This window comes from Heteronotia binoei, chromosome 1 (assembly GCF_032191835.1).
Source record: "Heteronotia binoei isolate CCM8104 ecotype False Entrance Well chromosome 1, APGP_CSIRO_Hbin_v1, whole genome shotgun sequence".
Lineage (NCBI taxonomy): Eukaryota > Metazoa > Chordata > Lepidosauria > Squamata > Gekkonidae > Heteronotia > Heteronotia binoei.
Window position 1 is genome coordinate 22206094 of NC_083223.1, and position 6428 is coordinate 22212521.

Below are 6428 nucleotides of genomic sequence, written 5' to 3' on the forward strand. Positions count from 1 at the left end.
CTCTTTTACACACATTGCATAAATATGTGTAAATACTCTTGAAGCATTCTGTCAGCCACCTTGAAGATGGCATTTATCTCTTTAAATCACTTCGCTAAGCCAACCCGTGGCTTGGAGAATGCATTTACAGTTAAAGTTGCTTTCTTTCCACCTCTCCTTCCCTTCTTCATATCTATTTGCCTTCCTTCCTTCTTGCTCTTAAACATCTGGTGTTCATGTCTCCCAGCTCTCAATCATCTGACATTTATTCTGTGCAACTCTTATGTTAAGCAAGTTTGGCCACCCCTGCTCAAGGTGATGGATGGAGATCATTTGCTGTCATAATTGATCTCCATATCAATTCAGATAGAGAAAATGACCACTTTGGAAGGTGAACTCTATGGTATTAGGCTCCAGTGAAGTCCCTCTCCTCGGGATCCAGACCTCCAATTTTCCCAACCCATCGATGGCAGTCCTACTTACTACATTGTCTTCTACTCTTGGAATACATTGTTCATGGTATGTCCTATACTCTTTTTAGCATTGTTTTCTAATTTTGAAATCTTATTGCATTGCTTATTGAATGCACCACCTCATTATATTCATTAAAAATACATTTTGTAATCAGCACTGAGCCTTCATGAGAAAAGTGGGCTATAAATAAAGTAAAAAGTACATTCCAAAAATTTATAAAGAATTTTCATTTCTGAATCTTTTGTGACCCCGTTTATACAAAAGTATCAGGCGATTGCTTGTTTTAGCCAAACTGTACAATTGTAGAATCTAGTCCTTGATGTGTGATGCTTATGGGTTCAGGGTGGGGGTGGGTGGGAAGGTAAATGCTGGATCTTTGTGGATCCACTAACTCCTCCTGCCATTCACCATTAAATCACCAATTAACTTCATTGACACAGACCACAATTTAAAAATCATATTGTCTCCATATTGTTAAAAAGATGCATTGTCAGGGGTTGAGTCAGACTGAGGTGACAAGAGAGGAGGTCCTACAACTGATAGATGAATTAAAAACTAATAAGTCACCAGGTCCAGATGGCATACATCCAAGAGTTCTGAAAGAACTCAAAGTTGAACTTGTGGATCTTCTGACAAAAATCTGTAATCTTTCATTGAAATCTGCCTCCGTTCCTGAGGACTGGAAGGTAGCAAATGTCACCCCCATCTTTAAAAAGGGTTCCAAAGGAGATCCGGGAAATTACAGGCCAGTCAGTCTGACTTCAATACCCAGAAAGTTGGTAGAAAGCATTATCAAGGACAGAATGAGTAGGCACATTAATGAACACGGGTTATTGAGGAAGACTCAGCATGGGTTCTGTAAGGGAAGATCTTGCCTCACTAACCTGTTACATTTCTTTGACGGGGTGAACAAACATGTGGACAAAGGAGACCCAATAGATGTTGTTTACCTTGACTTCCAGAAAGCTTTTGATAAAGTTCCTCATCAAATGCTCCTTAGAAAGCTCAAGAGTCATGGAGTAAAAGGACAGGTCCTCTTGTGGATCAAAAACTGGCTGATTAATAGGAAGCAGAGAGTGAGTATAAATGGTCAGTCTTCGCAGTGGAGGAAGGTAAGCAGTGGGGTGCTGCAGGGCTCAGTACTGGGTCCCATGCTCTTTTAACTTGTTCATAAATGATTTGGAGTTGGGAGTGAGCAGTGATGTGGCCAAGTTTGCAGATGACACTAAATTGTACAGGGTGGTGAGAACCAGAGAGGATTGTGAGGCACTCCAAAGGGATCTGTTGAGGCTGGGTGAGTGGGCATCAACGTGGCAGATGAGGTTCAATGTGGCCAAGTGCAAAGTAATGCACATTGGGGCCAAGAATCCCAGCTACAAATACAAGTTGATGGGATGTGAACTGGCATAGCCACCTTCAAGAGGGGTTTAGATAAAAATATGGAGCAGAGGTCCATCAGTGGCTATTAGCCACAATGTGTGTATATATATATAATTTTTTTTGGCCACTGTGTGACACAGAGTGTTGGGCTGGATGGGCCATTGCCCTGATCCAACATGGCTTCTCTTATGTTCTTAGTCTAGGGCTGATTCTGTATTAGAATCATAGAGCTGGAAGGGACCTCTACAGTCATCTAGTCCAACCCCCTGCACTATGCAGGAAACTCACAAACACTTCCCCCTAAATTCACAGGATCTTCATTGCTGTCAGATGGCTATCTAGCCTCTGTTTAAAAACCTCCAAGGAAGGAGAACCCACCACCTCCAGAGGAAGCCTGTTCCACTGAGGAATTGCTCTAACGGTCAGGAAGTTCTTCCTAATGTTGAGCCGGAAACTTTTGATTTAATTTCAACCCGTTGGTTCTGGTCCTACCTTCCGGGCCACAGAAAACAATTCCACACCATCCTCTATATGACAGCCCTTCAAGTACTTGAAGCTGCTGATCATATCACCTCTCAGCCGCCTCCTCTTCAGGCTAAACATCCCTAGCTCCTTCAACCTTTCCTCATAGGACTTGGTCTCCAGACCCCTCACCATCTTCGTCGCCCTCCTCTGGACCCGATCCAGCTTTTCTATATCCTTCTTAAAATGTGGTGCCCAAAACTGAACACAATACTCCAGGTGAGGTCTTATCAGAGCAGAGTAAAGCAATACCATCACATCACGTGATCTGGACACTATACTTCTGTTGATACAGCCCAAAATTGTATTTGCCTTTTTAGCCACCACATCACACTGTTGACTCAAGTTCAGCATATGATCCACTAGGACCCCTACATCCTTTTCACACATACTACTGCTACCCATCCTATAACTATGCATTGGATTTTTCCTACCTAAATGCAGAATTTTACATTTATCCCTGTTAAAATTCATTTTATTGGTTTTAGCCCAGTTTTCCAGCCTGTCAAGATCATCCTGTATTCTGTTTCTGTCTTCTTCTGGTTAAAACAATTTTATTTGGTAACATATTGTAACAAATTATATTTCTTGCATCATTAATAACTTCTTTTATCTATCCCATATATTACTTTCTATTCACCCCTCCCCCCGTTACTTGAACCCCGCTGGTGTTATTTACTTAAATTACTAATGTTTAAAGGTACCCTTTACTAATAAAAACAAAAATTAATATTCTTCTTTTTTCTAAGACTTAATCATTATCAAAAATTGTCCAATGTCCTTTTATTTTCCACTCTTTTTCTACATATCTTCTGAACTTTTTCCACTCCATCTTAAAAACTTCTAAATCATAGTCTCTTAAAATTCTTGTTAATTTGTCCATTTCACTCCATGTCATAACTTTTACAATCCAATCCCATTTCTCTGGTATTTTTTCTTGCTTCCACAATTGCACATATAATGTCCTAGCAGCTGAAAGAAAGTACCAAATTATAGTTCTGTCTTCTTTTGGAAATTTTTCCATTTGTAATCCCAACAGAAAAGTCTCTGCAACTTTCTTAAATTCATATCCCAAGATTCTAGAAATTTCTTGTTGAATCATCTGCCAATACTTTTTTGCTCTTTCAGAAGTCCACCACATATGGTAGAAAGAACCTTCTTGTTTTTTACATTTCCAACATCTGTCTGGCATCTTATTATTCATCTTTGCCAATTTCGAAGGAGTCATATACCATCTATACATCATTTTAAAACAGTTCTCTTTAATACTATGACATGTTGAAAGCTTCATAGAGTTCTTCCACAAATATTCCCAAGTTTTCATCTGTATTTCTTTATTTACATTAATTGCCCACTTAATCATTTGAGATTTCACTACTTCATCTTCCGTAGACCATTTTAAAAGTAATTGATATAATTTTGAAATTAATTTTTCGTTGTCTCCAAGCAGAACTTTTTCCATTTCCATTTCCGTTTGCTGTTTTCTTATTCCTTCAGTTTTAATGTCATTCTCCACCAAACTCTTTATTTGTTGCATTTGAAACTAATCATATTTATTATTCAGCTCTTCAGCAGTTTTCAATTCTGTTTTACCACTTTTTATTTTTAATAGTTGATTATATGACAACCACTTTTCTTCACCCGTCTCAGCTGTTATTTTTATCACTTCGGCTGGCACTATCCCTAATGGATTTCTCTCATCTCCTTATTTCTTATATTTCATCCATGTATTTAACAAGCTGTTTCTTAAATAATGGTGAGAGAAAAAGCCATCTATCTTTTTCCCCCCCATAATATATATAAGTGTGCCAGCCAAATTTATTTCCATGACCTTCCAACGCTAAGAGTTTTTTGTTTAACAACATTATCCATTCTTTTATCCATACTAAGCAAACTGCTTCATGATATAATTTTAAGTCTGGTAATTGAAATCCGCCTCTCTCTTTTGCATCTGTTAAAATTTTCATTTTAATTCTTGGTTTCTTCCCCGCCCACACAAACTCTGAACATTTTCTTTGCCATCTATTAAATTGTTCACTGTCTTTCACAATCAGAATAGTTTGAAACAAATACATTATTCTTGGTAGAATATTCATTTTAATTGCGGCTATTCTACCCAACAGTGACAAATTAAGTTTATTCCACTTTAACATATCTTCATCCATTTTACGCCATAGCTTCTCATAATTATTTTTGAACAAATCAATATTCTTTATTGTTATCTCCACACCCAAATATTTTACCTTGGAGGTAACTTCACAGCCCGTTAGTCTCTGCAATTCTTGTTGCTTATTTATTTGCATATTTTTACGTAGAACAAAAAGGGAAATACCAAATACGTGGAAGGAAGCTGTTATTTCGTTGATTCCAAAGGAAGATAGAGATCAAAGATTTCAGGTTTTCACGGCTGGTAATATCATTAGGGTTTGTAGAATCTTTAGGGATCAAGTGCCGTGTTCTACTGGAGAAAGTTTTCCTTCCAGACGTTTCGTTCTCAGCTGCGGAGAACATCCTCAGTGGCGTTGCAGCCGGAGCAGGTGCTCAGACCTTCTTGGCTGCTGTGCATTGAGTGCATTGCGGCTCAATGCACAGCAGCCAAGAAGGTCTGAGCGCCTGCTCCGGCTGCAACGCCACTGAGGATGTTCTCCGCAGCTGAGAACGAAACGTCTGGAAGGAAAACTTTCTCCAGTAGAACACGGCACGATCCCTAAAGATTCTACAAACCCTAATGAAGATAGAGATGTTACGAACGTAAAAAATTATAGACCAATTTCATTATTAAATAATGACTATAAAATATTAAAAAAATCCTGTTTCTGTCTTCTTCTGTGTTTGCAACCCCTCCCAATTTAGTATCATCTGCAAATTTAATAAGCATTCCCTCTATTCCTTCATCCAAATCATTGATAAAGATGTTGAACAAAACAGGTCCCAGGACACATCCTTGAGGCACGCCACTCGTCACTCCTCTCCAAGAGGATGAGGAACCATTCGCAAGCACTCTTTCGGTGCGATCTGTCAACCAGTTACAGATCCACCTAACGGTAACAGGATCCAAACCGCATTTTACCAACTTTTACCAAATCATGCATTCCTTACTTTAGAAGAGACTGCACATTTCTAGCATGAAAGATGGTGGGTTTAATTCTGTTAAGGTTAAAGAGTTGTTTTATTTTTACTGACTGAGTTAGCATAACGCTTGCTTAGTCGAGGGGTTATTTTATTGTCATAGGTAGTGATGTGGTGGGATTGGTCTCGGCAGCTGGCTAGTACAAAAGAAAAACCAGCTAACAAATCCAACAACAATTTGTTGGTGCATGAGAATAACCCGTAAGGCATCATGCCACAATATATATTTAATAGACTATAAAACATGCTGTGTAGATATAATTATAGCATGTTACTGATGGAGCAGGACTCTCAAGAAGAGGCATATAAATACCTTGGAAAGGTGGAAAGTATTGGCAAGTTACATTGACCCTATAGGGTTTTCATGGCAGGAGACATTCACAGGTGGTTTGCCACTGCTTGCCTCTGCGTTGCAACCCTGCACTTCCTTGGTGCTCTCCCATCCAAGTACTAACTAGGGCTGCCCCTGCTGTAAATATACAAAATAAATAATGGATTTTGACATAGTAATAAATATTAAGTCCCATCCTTAGCGACATCTTTCCTAAATATACATAAGGCTTAAGCTTAAAGGAAATCTAAATTCTTGACAGACTTCTTCTAATTTCCTACAAGAAGAGCTGGAGCTTTTCTTGCACCTGACTTTCCCTTTTCCTCCAGGTGATGGTGCTATTGCACTGCCAATTGCGGCCAACCAGCTTGAGGAACTGTGAAAGTGACTATACGGTTAAGGTGTCTTCCAGTCTCCTAAGAATTTAAATCCAGAAAATTCTGTCACAAAACTGAGACGATTTGTTCTGCCCATGAGAAATTTCATGAGGAGGATGTACACGAGAGCTTGAGTCTGGTTAGATGGTTAAATGTCAAGGAAACGACAATGGTTGAACTGCATGTACCAGTGAAACAAGTAGAGTGTGTGTGTGTGAGAGAGAGAGATGAAATGG